Source organism: Muntiacus reevesi, chromosome 19, assembly GCF_963930625.1.
Source record: "Muntiacus reevesi chromosome 19, mMunRee1.1, whole genome shotgun sequence".
NCBI lineage: Eukaryota > Metazoa > Chordata > Mammalia > Artiodactyla > Cervidae > Muntiacus > Muntiacus reevesi.
The window spans coordinates 311,092-326,956 of NC_089267.1; the positions used below are offsets into that span (position 1 = coordinate 311,092).

Sequence of the window (15,865 nt, forward strand, 5' to 3'; positions counted from 1 at the left end):
TCAGTAAGATGAGTTTAGATGAGTCAGAACAAAGAAACTTATCTCACACTGTTGCCTATAGATGAAATAATACTAAGAGCATACATATTATCTGATTATTACCAGTACTCATACATAATGAAAGTGAGATCCACTGCTGTGAACTAGTTAAAAGCTAATCATTGTCAGAGTCAAGGTTAGTTTCTAAGAGACTTGACTTTTAGTTTTGTGCTCCTTCTTTCAACTTTGATTACTTCTTTATAAATGCGAATCCTACTTCAAAGTAACCTAAACCTTATAAAATATTTTGGAAATTCAAAAGAACCTTAAAAGGAGTATCAACAAATTTCCTGCCTCTGTAATTTTCTATAGTATACATAAATAACTACTTAGGCTCCTTAAGAGTGATTTAATTTTCCAAACATGTAAACTATGATTAATTAAGTGTGAAGGTTTATGATTATGTAATTGGAATTTGGTTTAAAAATATTCTCCATCATTTTCATCAATACTAAATCAGCTAATTGAAATAATCATTGGGATCTACATCTATAGCAAAAAAAGAAAAATCTGTATTGCTGCAAAAAAGAAAATATCTTTCCTCCTACTTCAAAAATGTATTCAATAAGGTAATTACTGCTAAATAAAAATTATACCATGTTCCATAATAGAGTGCTGAGGTCAACAGAGTCAAAATTAAGAATATCAGGCAATGCATTAGAGTTCTCGAGAGAAATGGGACCAATAGGGCATAAATATGTATATATGTGTGTTTATAACAATATATGTATATATTTATACACAAACACATTCATTACAGGGAATTAGCTCCCATGATTAGAGAGATGCAGAAGTCTCAGTATTTGCAGGGTGGTAAGTCAGAGCTGAAGACTCAAGCCTAAGTCCACAATTCTGAGAATCAGGAAAGCCAATGATGATGTTCCATTCTAAAAACTAGCAGGCTTGAGATCAGGAAGAGCTAATGTTTTAGTTTGAGTCTAAAGGCAGGAGCAAAGTCACTGTCCCAGTTCAAAGGACACAAGTTGGCAGAATTCCCTCTTCACAGGGGAAGGTCAGCTTTTCTGTTCTATTTAGGCATTCAGATGATTAAATGAGGCCCACTCACATTAGGGGGGGCAATCTGGTTTACTCGATATGCCGATTTAAATTTTAATCTCATCCAAAAACACTCTTAGCAAATACTTGGTGTCTTAATCCACTTGGGCTGCTGTAACAAAACACTATAAATTGGACAATTTATAAATAACAGAACTTTCTCAGAGTTCTGAAAGTTGTACATCAAAAGATCGGAGTGATAACATGGTTGGCTGCTGACTTTTTCTGGGTTGTAGACTTCTTATTGCATCCTCACATAGCAGGAAAAACAAGGGATCTCTGTGGGGCCTCTTTTATAAGAAAACTCATCTCATTCATAAGGGTTCACCTCTTGACTCTTAAGTCACTTCCTTACACCCTTAACTCTTGATACTATCATTCTTGTGGGTTGCCATTTCCTCCTTAGGGGAGCTTCCTGACCCAGGGATCAAACCTGTCCATCTTATGTCTCCTGCTCTGACAGGCGGGTTCTTTACCACTAGTGCCAGCTGGGGAGCCCCCTACGGTGCCTGGCATCTACATTAGTCAGGGAGCACTCTAAGGGAGCCCTCTGTGACATCCTAGTAGGGTGACTGAGTCAAAATTTTACGTAGTGAAATAGTCTACTGATAAATCCATTTTCATTTTGTGTTTTACTGCTCTGTACTCACAAAAGCATATAAAAATGAGCTTCCCTACAGTCTCCAACCCTAACTCCCTTCTCTCCAGAAGCACAGTCAGCCCCACAGTTCTAGTTCTTAACTCTCCATGTGACAAGGTGCATAGTAGACAGGATCCTCTTCACACCTCTTTAAAGAAATCAGACCCAGGACCATGGACCATGACGCTGTCAGTTCTTACAACGGCTCTTTCTGTGTGGAGACTGGGGACACTCCAGGTCTTCCCTGGTAGCTCAGAGGGTAAAGCATCTGCCTGCAGTGCAAGAGACTGAGCTCCATCCCTGGGTCCGGAAGACCCCCTGGAGAAGGGAACGGCAACCCACTCCAGTGTTACTGCCTGGAGAATTCCATGGCGGGAGGAGCCTGGCAGGCTCCAAGAGAGTCTAAGGAGAGAAAGACAAATGGTAGTGTACTACAGAGAGCTCATATTCTCTTGCTTATCTTTTTCAGGAATTTTGTGTTGTCAAATACAGTCATCATTAAAATTTAAATGATATAAACTTACTGTGAAACTAATTTTATTAACAACAATACTAACGGATATTCAAAACTCATCACTTCCTAATTATTATACTGCATTTTATTATAATCTGTGCTCTTTCTTGAGGTTATTTACATGTCTTAAATTTGTATGGTGGAAATAATAAAAAAAATCTGTTCCCAACTCTGCCTTCACTGACATCATGTTGGTAACATGAAACTGACCACCATGGGAGCAGTCCCACTACAGAAATTGGCAAACACTACACTGTGGCTTCAGTTTCACAGTGAGTCCATTACGAAGCTGGCATATCACTTGGCTGACAGAGTGAGTGCCAAGGTCTAACAAGGATGATCTGACCCTAGCTATTGTGAGGTCACTGAGGATGAAGCAGAGGACAGTGGTTACAAATTGAACATGGCACCCATGTATGGAAGGATTTCTAAACGTGCTGTGTCTATGGAGTGGATTCTAAATCATGATATTCTGGAATCCCCTCCACCTTCAAAGGGATCATTCCTGGTCTGATCAAAAAGTATTGGCAGGCATGACCTTTGCAAATGAGGACCAAGTCTCTCTTCACTTTTTCTGGTATAGAAGAAGCCTCCGATCTCGTCTACAAAATAATGGAAGGGTTTCCCACTATTAGATGACACTGTACATTTGCCCAACTAGGTGGTTTGTGTCTGGATCCAAAATAAATGGTATTTATATGAAAAATCTGACATTACTTGTACCCCTACGATTGTGTAATGATTCATGTTTGTTATTGCATGGGGAAATGCCTTGTTAGTAAAAATTAAATGTGGCAGTAGGCATATCTCATAGGGACACTGATTATAAATTGCATTTATTACTAAGTTTCATATAGGCCAAATATTTGAAATATTCATATTGTCTTAGAAAAAACAGGTGTGATTAATGTTTTAAATGTTTGCATCTGATTCCAGAAACTATGTTGCAGAGTTATAATTCCCCCTCTATCCCTCAGATTTTGTGAGACTAAGAAATGATTATACATGTGACATTGGAAGGAGAATTGATGAAGTTGGTAGAAAGGTCCTACAACCTTTCTCAAGACCCCCCAAATCATGCTACCTTAAAGATACTCTAAGGATGGCTCAGATATTACAGTTAGTCAAATGCAGCTAATGAGTTAGTAAAATTAGGATATTAATGTTACTGGGAATTGGTTGATCCTCACTGATTAGTGAGTTAGTCATGAGAAAAACTGCCCTATCCATTGTATCCCAGGGGCTAGCCAAGGAAAGAAAACCATTTTACAAGCAAGATTAAAGGGAATTAAGTACAGAGAATTGGTTATACCAGTCATGGAAGAGCCATGAGACCAAATAAGGGATGTGTGCAATCCACAGATTATCACCAACAGAAGACTACTATTCTCTTAGGCTGGAGGTCAAAGGAAACAGGTGATATCACCAAGAGTCAAGACAGCATCTATGGTCACCTGGCTGACAGGCTTTTTAGGACCTGGAGTCAAAGAGTTGAAGACATTCCTGCCAGAGATGCCAGCAAGATCAAGATAGAGAAAAAGACTCTGGTTTCTCCCTTCCTCCTGCTCCTCAACTACATATCAAGGATTCTCATTAAATCTAATCATGTGAACAGTATGTGGCTTCTAGGGGTCAGCAGAGCAAGAAAGGGAGAGGGAATACATCTGAGGGGAAACAGGTACAGGAATAATAAATCTAGCAAATCCAAAATATGTATCTATATCTAGATGGATAGACAGATAAACACAGACTCCCCCCAACATCCATTAATGCTATGACAAGGTAAAGAAAAATAGGGTTTTTTTCCCCTTACCCAGGTATATTATCTAAAGGAGCACTTAATTAGTTACTGAATTAGAAGTTGGTACATTCTACTGCTATTTAGCGTCCTAAATGAGCACAAGATTGGCCAACTATCATGAGAGTCTATTACTGATCCAAGAGACTCTTTTTTTCCCATTATTCCGAAGCTCTCTATCTGTTCTCAAACTGGGAGAGGTACTATAAAACAGAAAATGAGACTGATCTGACAGTTAACCCACTCTTTTCACCTTGCCTTCTTTTAAATATGCTGAGAAAAGTAAAATGGTCAAAAGGAAAGGAGGAGGAGAGGCACAAGTATGCTCACAAACTAGGTGATGGATGGCTGAGAGCTGACTCTTTCTCAAGTGCTTTTATTGTCCCACGTGCTTACCCCTGCATCCCAGGAGACAGCTTGATGTAACACGCCAGTATTAGTGTCACTTCCTTGCCATATCCTCTTTTCACCATCACAAAGATAAGAGTCCATCAGAAAATACATGTTTCCTAGGGTTACTTCTGTTTTACGCAGATCCTCTTTATGAAGCTATTCTTAGAGTCCTCTTCAGTATCATAAGCTTCAACTAAGAAAACTACCTTTCCTTCCTTTCTGAACATTGTTTCATGAGGAATGAGTCCTGTTACTTACAAAGATAGGCAGAGGTCTCTCAAAGCAGAAAAGTCATCTCTTTTGCTTGCTTTCCACGTGCCATCTAGGTACTACAGTTAAGAACTTCAAGCACACAAATTTGTTCTAGAGAACTGGCAACTCAAAAATACAAATAATCTTTATAGTATTCAAGTAACCCTTAAACTTTTTGAAAAATAACCTTGCTTTAAAAGTCAGAGTGCAAAAAAACTCAAAAGAGTTGGCACGTCCCTCCAAAAGATTCTCTAACGTTTAGCAAAACTGAATTCACACTAAATCTGTTTATGAGTAAAAGACAAGTCAACTTTAAAACCAATCATAGATGACAATGTTTCTTTTCAATGTGTCTGCTTTGGAGCCATATTTCTGCTAAACACTCAAAAATTTCTTCTTGAGTATTTAGTGATATATTAGAACCAGAAATAAGGGATGTTAGTGCTAGAAGGCAGTCAACGGTCTGTAATTTAATTCACATATTCCTTCTGCACCAGACTCTGTAAGATCACTGAGTCAGCTTAAGAACTTTGAAGCTGTAGAGTCCAGGGCAGGCCATTACAGTATGCCGATATCACTGTCCTCCTGCTCTGACGTTCTCCACTGAGTGACAGGGGAAGGAGAAGGAAGCGCAGTCACCATCAACTGAGAGTGATGAGACTGGAATATTAAAATTCAGGCTTATCTGAGCTGACTGAATTGGCTGGCAGAATGTTCTCCAGTTAAAGGTGGGGAAAGGTTAATTCTGCACATGACACCGCTACTGCATTTATACAAGTCTCCTAGGACAACTGTTTGCCTTGAATTGTTTTCTTCCTTTATTTCAGTCAGACAGTTGTGTTGACTGATTTTTCTTTTTGATGTATGAAATGACTGTTTGACTGAATTTACCGTTTGATTTCTACTAACGCACTGTAAAAACAATAGTCAACTTAGACTGGCAGGTATGAAAAATTCTACCGCAGAACCAGACAGAAATATTGCGTTCTATAGGTACATATGTCATATGCCCTGGGTTTTGGAAAATTGTTCCAATTTCAACTATTTTGCCCCATGTTTCAAAAGAGTGGGGCCACTGATTTAATAGTAAAAATAAGATTTGTGAAGTTCATATAAAAATAATTTTGTGTGAACCTGAGAATCACATAATGGGATCAGAAAAGAACTATTATGAGAAATTTTACTGTTTCTTACTTATCAAGAGGTGTTTCTATGTCAAACTTTTCAGTCTTCTTCTAGAAGATGTTTAGGAACAAAAGGTTTGAATATATTCATAGCAAATCCTTATTTATAGTTTTGTTTTCCCAATAATTATAGTTACTAAGATAGGACATGGAAAATGGCCTATCTCATGATTCTAAGCTCCTATTGAACATGTGGGAATTGGTAACATGAGTAGAAAAGTGAAGCAACTTTTGAGATTGTTACTGAGTAATGCTGATTTTATAATGAGTGCTTCCTTACATATCTGACTAATTTATCACGGTGCAGATGGCTGATTCCCATGCTTAGAAATGACAAAGGTCTTAAGAAATTCTCCATATTCCATTCATCAATCTGTGTTCTTCTTCAAAGCAAAATTAATCCCTTGACTATTAACATATTAGCTTAATTATAATTTTTAATTTTAAAATTAACTGTGAGAATCGGAATTTCTGGTAGGAAAAAGTGATGGAAGATGGGACAAAATAAAATAAATCAAAGAATTCATAGAAAGCTAAAACAGAATTTTTCAATAGTAGGTAAGGACTTCTGCTTCCAACTATATCAGTTTACCTTAGGAAACCATACTAGAAAGGTCAGATAAATCATAAGCAACATTTGACTGTGAGCATTATAAAGCTAATGAGGTAGCCATGACATAGAAAAATAAAATAGAAAAGAAACTCATAGAAGTAAGAACAGTATTCTGCACATGCTTTATCTAATCCAGTCATTTAGAAACTATTGATGAAAATCAAAAGCATGAGAAGCCAAATATGGCTCCTAAGAGGCAGAAAAGCCAGTAGATCTTAGGACAATATTGGAGGACTGAGGAGAGAGCAGGGTTGGACTTTAGAAATAACAAGGCAGCTAGAATTTTAAGGATCAAAATCCCAGAGATGGGAAAGATTCAGAGACTCGAGCTCAATTCAGCAACAGTGGTCCCTTGACGTTATCACATTTTCCACGTAGGTAGACAAGGCAAGATGTTAAGAAGTCAAACAAAAGCTAACTGAAGTCAAAACAAAGACTCAGGAGTCTTGTAATGCTGAGGAGATAAAACTGAGGTTCAGAACCCACCAAAGAATAGTGGCCCGGTGGAAAGCTAATGATATGAATTAGGACACTGGAGGTTTCTATATGTATCTGTGTCCACGTGAATGTGTGTTAGGAAGGTTGATGAAACAGCTACCTTGATGGAAACATCTATAAAGAAGGAAAATGAGTATGAAGCTTGTGCAATGACTGAAGATCAATAAGCTGATCTTTCCTTCTGCTCCTTACCTGGGAATAGGAAATTCTCTCTTGAAAAAAGGACAGTTGACCGTTCAACAATACAAGACTTAGAGACACCGACTCCCTATGCAGTCAAAAATTCACATATCACTTGATAGGCGGCCCTTCCTATCTATGGTTCTGCATCTGAGGATTCAACCAACCACGGATCATGCAGTGCTGCAGTTGTTGGGAAAAAATCCATATATAAGTGGATCTGTGCAATCTAAATCCAGGTTGTTCAAAGGTCAACTGGAATGTCATTATGATTCTCTACAACTTGTCATATCCCAAGTCTGGTGTTCATCAAAGAACCACCAAGACTCCCAAGAAAAGGAGAATTAGAATAAAAAACAGAATCAGAATCATGGATGACCTAGATATTAAAGTTCAAATATATTTTGATAAATATTACCAAGTTCAGGAAAATAGATGACAAGGTAGAGAATTTAACTAGACAACTAGAAACTGATTAAAGTTGAACTGACAGAATTCAAAATTAAACTCAGTAGTGGGCCGAACACAGGTGAAGAAAGATAAATGAACTGGAAGACAGAGTAGCAGTAAAAATAGGAAGACTAAACGTGGAAAACAAAAAGGATAAAAAAGTACAGAAAAGAGCATTTGAAACATATGGGCCACAGTAAACATTTTCATCATATGTTTACATTGGAGTCCAAAGGGAAAAGAAGAGAGAGATTCGGGCGAGAACAATATTTAGAAATAATAGCTGAGAGTTCTCAAAAACTAAAAAGAATATATCAAGCCATAAATTCAACAAGCACTAAAAAACGCAACAAGAGTAAATATAAAGAAACCATATCTAACACCACCAGAGTACAATTTACAAATAGCAAAGAAAAACAGAACACCTTAGAAGTAACCAGAGGAAAAACAACAGTTGACCTTTCAACAACGCATGAGATTAAGATTACTGCTTACTTCTCAACAAAAATGATTAATACTAGAAAATAATGGAAAGTGCTAAAGAAAATAACTGCTCACTGAGAATTCTAGAGGCAGAGAAAATGTTGTTTGGAAGATGAAATAAGGAAATCTGCAAACAAACAAAATTTAGAGAATATGTTCTCATCAGAACCAACTGAAAGGGAGACCCGCAGGCAGAAGGAAAATTATCATAGAGGAAAATAAGGACTTGACAAAGGAATTAAATAGAACAGAAAGGAAGCGTAAGTGAATAAATCTGAATAAAATCTAACTGCACATAAGAGTAATAATGAAATATATAAAAATTAGAATGCATTAAAACAAGAGGAAGAGGAAAAAGTAATAAAATAAATTTAAGGTCTCAGCACTGCTTGAGAAGCAGTAAAGGAGCTAATAAGTCACGGTGCATGTGTAACTGCTACCTATATAAGCATTGTGAGCTAATAAAGGGAAAATGGAGTTTGATGAATTTAAAAGGAAGAGCCAGAGGAACATAAAAAGGAAGGACAAGCAGAAAACAAGGAGTAAAAGGTCTATAATAAGATACGTTAACTGTAAATAGTCACATTAAAGGGCAGAGATTTTTTGAAACAAACAAAAATCTTAATTCTATGCCCCTTACAAGACACCATAGTCAGACTGCAAGTTAAAGGATGCAAAACTTATGTCATAAAAACAATAAGCAAAACTGAAAAAAAAATAATGGGAGATTTGAAAGCAAAAAGTATCACTGGAGATAAGACAGGATAATAAAACCAACCATTACTTTACAAGGAACATGTCATAAAACTAAACTTCGAGGCAATATATGAAGGGAAATTCTGAAAACTAACTAGAAATAAAATCTAAATTACCTAGATCAATAATTCAGAACAACAACAAATCAGTAAACTACAGAAGATCTGAATACCATTGTTAAAGTCTTTGGCCTATACACCCCGAGGAAACCAGAATTGAAAGAGACATATGTACCCCAACATTCACTGCAGCACTATTTACAAAGCTAGACAAGGAAGCAACCTAGATGTCCACCAGCAGATGAATGGATAGGAAAGTTGTGCTATATGCACACAATGAAATATTACTCAGCTATAAAAAGGAATGCATCTGAGTCAGTTCTAATGAGGTGGATGAACCTGGAGCCTATTATACAGAGTGAAGTAAGCCAGAAATAGAAAGACAAATACTCTATATTAATGCATATAGAGAGAACTTAGAAAGATGGTACCAACAATCCTACATGCATGGCAGCAAAGATGACACAGATGTAAAGAACAGACTTTTGGACTCAGGGGGAAAAGATGAGAGTGGGATGATTTGAGAGAAGAGCATTGAAACATGTACATTACCATATGTAAAATAGATGACCTGTGCAAATTTGATGCATGAACCAGGGCACCTAAAGTCGGTGCTCTGAGAAAACCCAGAGGAATACAGTGGGGTGGGAAATGGGAGAGGAGGTTCAGAATTGGGGGGGACACATGTATACCTGTGGCCATTTCATGTTGACCTATGGCAAAAACCATCACAATATCCTTAATGTAACTATATCCAATTAAAATAAATTAATTGAAAAACTCTTTGGCCTACATTTGCATAAAACACTGCATTAACAAGAATGAAATGCACATTTACATACAAATTTTGAGGTGTACATGGCACATTTTTAAGTTGACTGAATGCTGGGTATAAAACAAGACTCAGAATAATCAAGAAATTTAAAAATGTATAACCAATATTTTATCAAATATTTGGACATTAAAAACACACTTCTGGATTTCCATGGTGGTCCAGTGACTAAGACTCCATACTCCCAATGCAGGGAGCCTGAATTCCATCTCGAGTCAGGGAACTGGTTCCCACAAACAAACAGTTTTCATGCCACAACTAAACGACCTTGCATGCTACAATGAAGACTGAAGATCCTGAAAGCCACAACTAAGACCAGGTGCAGCTGAATAAACAAATTAAATTAAAAAAAAAAAAACCAAAACATACTTCTGATAAATATGGATGTCAAAGATAAAGTCATAATAGGAATTAGAATTTCATTAATTGAATGATAATGAAACACTGACCTAGAGCCAGACATCCTGGAATATGAAATCAGGTGGGCCTTAGTAAGCATCACTACGAACAAGGCTAGTGGAGGTGATGGAATTCAAGTTGAGCTATTTCAAATCCTGAAAGATGATGCTGTAAAAGTGCTGCACTCAATATGTCAGCAAATTTGGAAAACTCAGCAGTGGCCACAGGACTGGAAAAGGTCAGTTTTCATTCCAATCCCAAAGAATGCTCAAACTACCGCACAATTGCACTCATCTCACACACTAGTAAAGTAATGCTCAAAGTTCTCCAAACCAGGCTTCAGCAATACCTGATCCGTGAACTTCCAGATGCTCAAGCTGGTTTGAGAAAAGGCAGAGGAGCCAGAGATCAAATTGCCAACATCCGCTGGATCATCGAAAAAGCAAGAGAGGTCCAGAAAAGCATCTATTTCTGCTTTATTGACTATGCCAAAGCCTTTGACTGTGTGGATCACAATAAACTGTGGAAAATTCTGAAGGAGATAGGAATACCAGACTACCTGACCTGCCTCTTGAGAAACCTGTATGCAGGTCAGGAAGCAACAGTTAGAATTGAACATGGAACAACAGACTGGTTCCAGAATTAGGAAAAGGAGTACGTCAAGGTTGTCTATTGTCACCCTGCTCATTTAACTTACATGCAGTGTACATCATGAGAAACGCTGGGCTGGAGAAAGCACAAGCTGGAATCAAGACGGCCTGGAGAAATATCAATAACCTCAGATATGCAGATGACACCACCCTTATGGCAGAAAGTGAAGAAGAACTAAAGAGCCTCTGGATAAAAGTGAAAGAGGAGAGTGAAAAAGTTGGCTTAAAGCTCAACATTCAGAAAACGAAGATCATGGCATCTGGTCCCATCACTTCATGGCAAATAGATGGGGAAACAGTGGAAACAGTGGCTGACTTTACTTTTCTGGGCTCCAAAATCACTGCAGGTGGTGACTGCAGCCATGAAATTAAAAGACACTTACTCCTTGGAAGGAAAGTTATGGCCAACCCAGGCAGCGTATTAAAAAGTAGAGACATTACTTTGGCCACAAAGGTCCGTCTAGTCAAGGTTATGGTTTTTCCAGTGGTCATGTATGGAAGTGAGAGTTGGACTATAAAGTTGAGCACCAAAGAATTGATGCTTTTGAACTGTGGTGTTGGAGAGGACTCTTGAGAGTCCCTTGGACTGCAAGGAGCTCCAACCAGTCCATCCTAAACGACACCAGTCCTGGGTGTTCATTGGAAGGACTGATGTTGAAGCTGAAACTCCAATACTTTGGCCACCTGATGTGAAGAACTGACTCATTTGAAAAGACCCTGATGCTGGGAAAGATTGAGGGCAGGAGGAGAAGGGGACGATGGAGGATGAGACAGTTGGATGGCATCACCAACACAACAGATATGGGTTGGGGTGGACTCTGGGACTTGGTGATGGACAGGGAGGCCTTGCATGCTGCAGTTCATGGGGTCGCAAAGAGTCAGATATGACTGAGCATCTGAACTGAACTGAATGAAAATATACTGTAGCAAAACCTGTGGGCTGCAGATAAAGCTGTGGTCACATAGACGCTTAAGTATTAGAATTATATAATATATGTAATCATATATGTGTGTGTGTGTTGTGTAAATGGAAAAAGAATAAAGCTTCCAAAAGATACCCTATTACCTTGAGGTAGACAACTACTGAACTATACCTAATAGTGGAGGCAGGGCAGACTTCAGAACTTCAGGAGACCAGCAGAAGGCAGCATTTGGAAACAGGAGTAGCTTCCAAATTAGGCAGTTTGAGAGCACAGTGAACGCCAATGTCAGAAGCAGTCTCCAGGAAAAAGCATTTAATGTATAAAGTGGTGGAGAAACTAAAATATATTTAAGATTTGACACTCTAATTCCTTTTAAGGATGATTTATGTTTCTAGGGAAAAAATAAGAAGTACTTGATGTAGAAGGTGAATAACTTTATAATTTCCAGGAGAATCTTGGTACCAGGATGACACAATGAAGAACTTGGGAGTCCCCTGACTAATCTAGCAGCGAGAAAATGAAAACAGAGATGAGAGAGAGAAATAGAAAGACATATTTGTGCAATTGGGCACTGCTGCACTTTAAAGTCTAGGTATGCACTCCAAATCATAAACAAATGCCACCATGTTCAGAGCTAACCCTGAGACAGTGATTAGTGTCTAAGAGATTAATTAGGGACAACTCTTGGCATCAACAACGTATGGAAGAAAAGGACATCAGATTGGGCAAAGGTAGAAGTAAAGTTGTGTTGCAGCCTCAGGAAACCTCAGGTGACCCTTTGGGGGAGAGTTCTTAAAATGAGATGACCCCTTCAGGGGGATGTCCCAATTCAGGAGGATGTCTTAACTTTTATATTCTTACACCTGTCATTGGATGAAGGGCATTGTACGAAGGGGTGATGTGACCCTGGGCTAAGTGGCTCCCTTTAGCTGAGATTGGCTGTCTGCAGCATTTCCAGGGCTGGGGCAAAAGCTCTAGAATCTGAAAATTGTTCAACTTTCCTTGTCTGGGTTGCCAAAGTAAAAAATACAGGCAGGGTATATTACAAATAGTTCTTTAGCCTGGAGAAGAGGTCTTGAAGCTGTGAGCCACTCACTGGGAAGCAGCAGGACATGAAGGATTCTTGAACAGATCGGAAGCTACTGGAAGGCCTTTCAGGAGTTCAATCCCATAATAAATACTGTACCTTCAGTGTAACTTTGCCCTCTCTGCCAGTCTTCCTCAGTTCCCATGTGGGCCCTTTTGGACTTGAACTTGGTGTTCCCAGAACTTGAGCTGGAGACTTCCATGAAGTCTGCTTTCCATCTACTGGCTCAGCTTTCTTGCTCTCTCTGCTCCAGGCTAGTCTCTTCAAACTGCCTTTTCCATTTCTGGCAATAATACCCCTCTCTAGACCTAACTAATGCTTTTCTGGGGCAAAAGGAAGAGAATTAATAAGGGTAACTTTTATTTCTAGGAGGGAAGTTACCATATTCCTTCAGAGTATTCATCTCCTTGATTATTTAACTTTTACTCTAGATTACTCATGGGTATTTCTGCTCCCCTACCTTCAACCCAAGGAGGTTTTAGAACATTGTCCTCTCTCAGCATCAAGTCTCTCTCCATCCTCCCTCTCTCTCTCTAAGACCCACCTTTATCCACACACTCACAGGCTTTCTGGACCTCCGAGGAAGATAAGCACTTCACAGAATCTCTGCTACAGGACCAAACATACTGAAATGACTTTTTATGAAGATATTGAAGCAACAGAAAAAGAATACATGAGGATTGTTTCTCCTGAGGGTTCAATTATTTAGAGGGCCTTTATCACACTTCGATTGATAAATCTAACCTTTCCTTTCTTGACTACAGTTGATCACACTGTGATGAAAACAAGGTAGAAAATGGAAAAATAATACTTGGATTTTAATGAAATAATAAAAATGCAGGGCCTATCTTTGACTTTTGCCAAGAGAGAAAAGAGTTCACATTTCGACTATGTGGTGGCAGGAGTCCCTTTTAAAACAGGGCCAGTCTGCATGATGCATTGAAAAATCAACCTTTTCAAATATAGCCATAACCCCTCAAGATTGTTTCATTTCTTGGGGCCAGGCAAACCAAACTTCGGGTTTGGTTTGAGTGGTGCCCTGTATACTAAAGTGATAAACATAATCTGGAAGCACAGCACAGGCTAAAAATATGGAGCTGGCAGCCTTTGATTGAAATTGAAATATTTTTCTGCTTTTAATTCACTGCATAAAATTTTAACTGTCCAAATTCAATCAGGTAGGTCGTCCTAATGATCATGAGCTTCAACCCTGCTAACAACTAAGCCTGCACTGTTAAACTCTACTTTATCTGTTCCAGAAACCTCCTGGGTTTCTTTAATGCCTCTGTTATTACTTGCTTTGCATCATTCTGCGTTTCTTTAAAAACACAGCTCTGGAAGTTTTATTACTTCCTTGAGACTTGGTTGCCTCCTCTATGAATATCTGGGTATATATTTAGTATTGCTCAATAGAATTTTTTATGATAATGAAAATGTTTTGTATCTGTACTAGCCAATGCAGTATTCACTAGCCACATGTAGCTAATAAACATCTTTAAAATATGGCAAATCCAACTGAGAAACTGCAGTTTTAATTTTAAAATTTGTTTAAATACAAATAACCTCATGTAGGTAGCATCTACTGACAGTATAAATCTATGTAATATTTTAAGGATATTCTCCACTCTAAAACTCTACCATTCATTAGCTCAACCTAAATATTTCTGCCCTTTGACAAGCAGAAAATAATTTATGCCGCCCTTGAAATTATTTTTCAAGACCTTTGTCAGTTTGGGGACATCATATTCTTAAAAGTGACTTTGCTTTGTGAAACTTTAATAACGTTGACGTTTCCTGCCCTTGGAAGCACCTCTGTTATTATGGGAAATGTTGTGGACGAACAAGGACCATTTCAAGAGATGTGGGAAAACTCCTTCTGGACTTAATTTCATGATGAGGATGCTCAGAATGTCAAAATGCTAAATTGCTTATAGTAAGAACCATACCTCTTTCACACTATTTTCTGCATGTAGCTGGAAAATGTTTAAAATATTTTAAAATAACTGCACATCTATTTCTGAAGCTGATTTGGCTGTTCAAGGCTTACTAGAACTTTATCCATCTCACTATTTCACTCAGTAAACAAATGCAGTTGTTACATATGTGTCTGTGTTCCCTTCTAGATTATGTGTTTATGAAGTTAGAAACTAGATTTATGTCACAGCCCTTATGTATAGCACAATATTCATTGCTAATTCAGATCGTATTTTAAGATGAGACAAAAGTTAACATTTTTAATGTAGTCACAAATATCTAGCAAACCAATCAGAAAAAAAAAAACAATTTTTTTAATTGGTCAAGAACAAAAAGAGAAATACTTCATGCAAAATCATATCTCTAATAACTACCACTGGAATTAGAACACACACATGCTAAAATTATTTTAAAATATCTTATCAAAGACTTTAAGGCTGTACCTAAAAAGATTATATCAGAAGTGAACATAATCACGTTGTGTGACCAGCGTGAATCACGCAAGGCATATTATATATAAAATAAACAATAAGAACCCACTGTATCGCACAGAGAACTTACTCAATACCTTGTAATAAACGGTAATGGAAAAGAATACACACACACACACACACACACACACACACACACACACACACAACTGAATTACTTACCTGTACAGCTGACATACAACACTGTAAATCAACGACACTTCAATTTTTTTAAATAAGTGTAAAAGGTCGTATAGCTTCATAAACTCACCTCTGGTACCCAAGGGACTACCTGAAACAACAGCAGCTACAACTTTCCTGGAGACAGGACATGGCCAGCAAACTGGGCTGTTACACTCGGTAATAGTCATACCTGTAAAAAATATACAGGCTCATTAACACATAGGAATTCCTCATTTTTCTGGCAGTATTAGGCAATGAGGTATGCATATGAGAATTTTTTAAATGACAAATTTAAGAAGAGTATTTTAACCTTCACTCATTAATTTTTTCTAAAATTAAGAAATGTATTCATCAGTGTATTTAATGTTTCCTTGATGACTTGGGGTCATCAGTTCAATCAACGTTTGCATGAATAATACAAATGGAAGCAAG

The 15,865-nt window shown here is 37.9% G+C and overlaps 1 long non-coding RNA gene across 2 annotated transcripts in view; it reads right to left on the reverse strand.

Annotated features, from left to right (window-relative positions):
- Positions 1-15,865, reverse strand: part of LOC136150803 (uncharacterized) — a 42,111-nt gene that overhangs the window by 21,158 nt on the left and 5,088 nt on the right. Inside the window, exons 2-3 of one of the 2 annotated variants that reach the window (XR_010659937.1) lie at positions 15,522-15,623; positions 1,672-2,137 (exon numbers count right to left, since the gene is read on the reverse strand). This is a non-coding gene — a long non-coding RNA (uncharacterized lncRNA). Of the gene's footprint in view, positions 1-1,671; positions 2,138-15,521; positions 15,624-15,865 lie in introns of those variants that run through there. The other variant, XR_010659936.1, reaches the window with a different exon arrangement.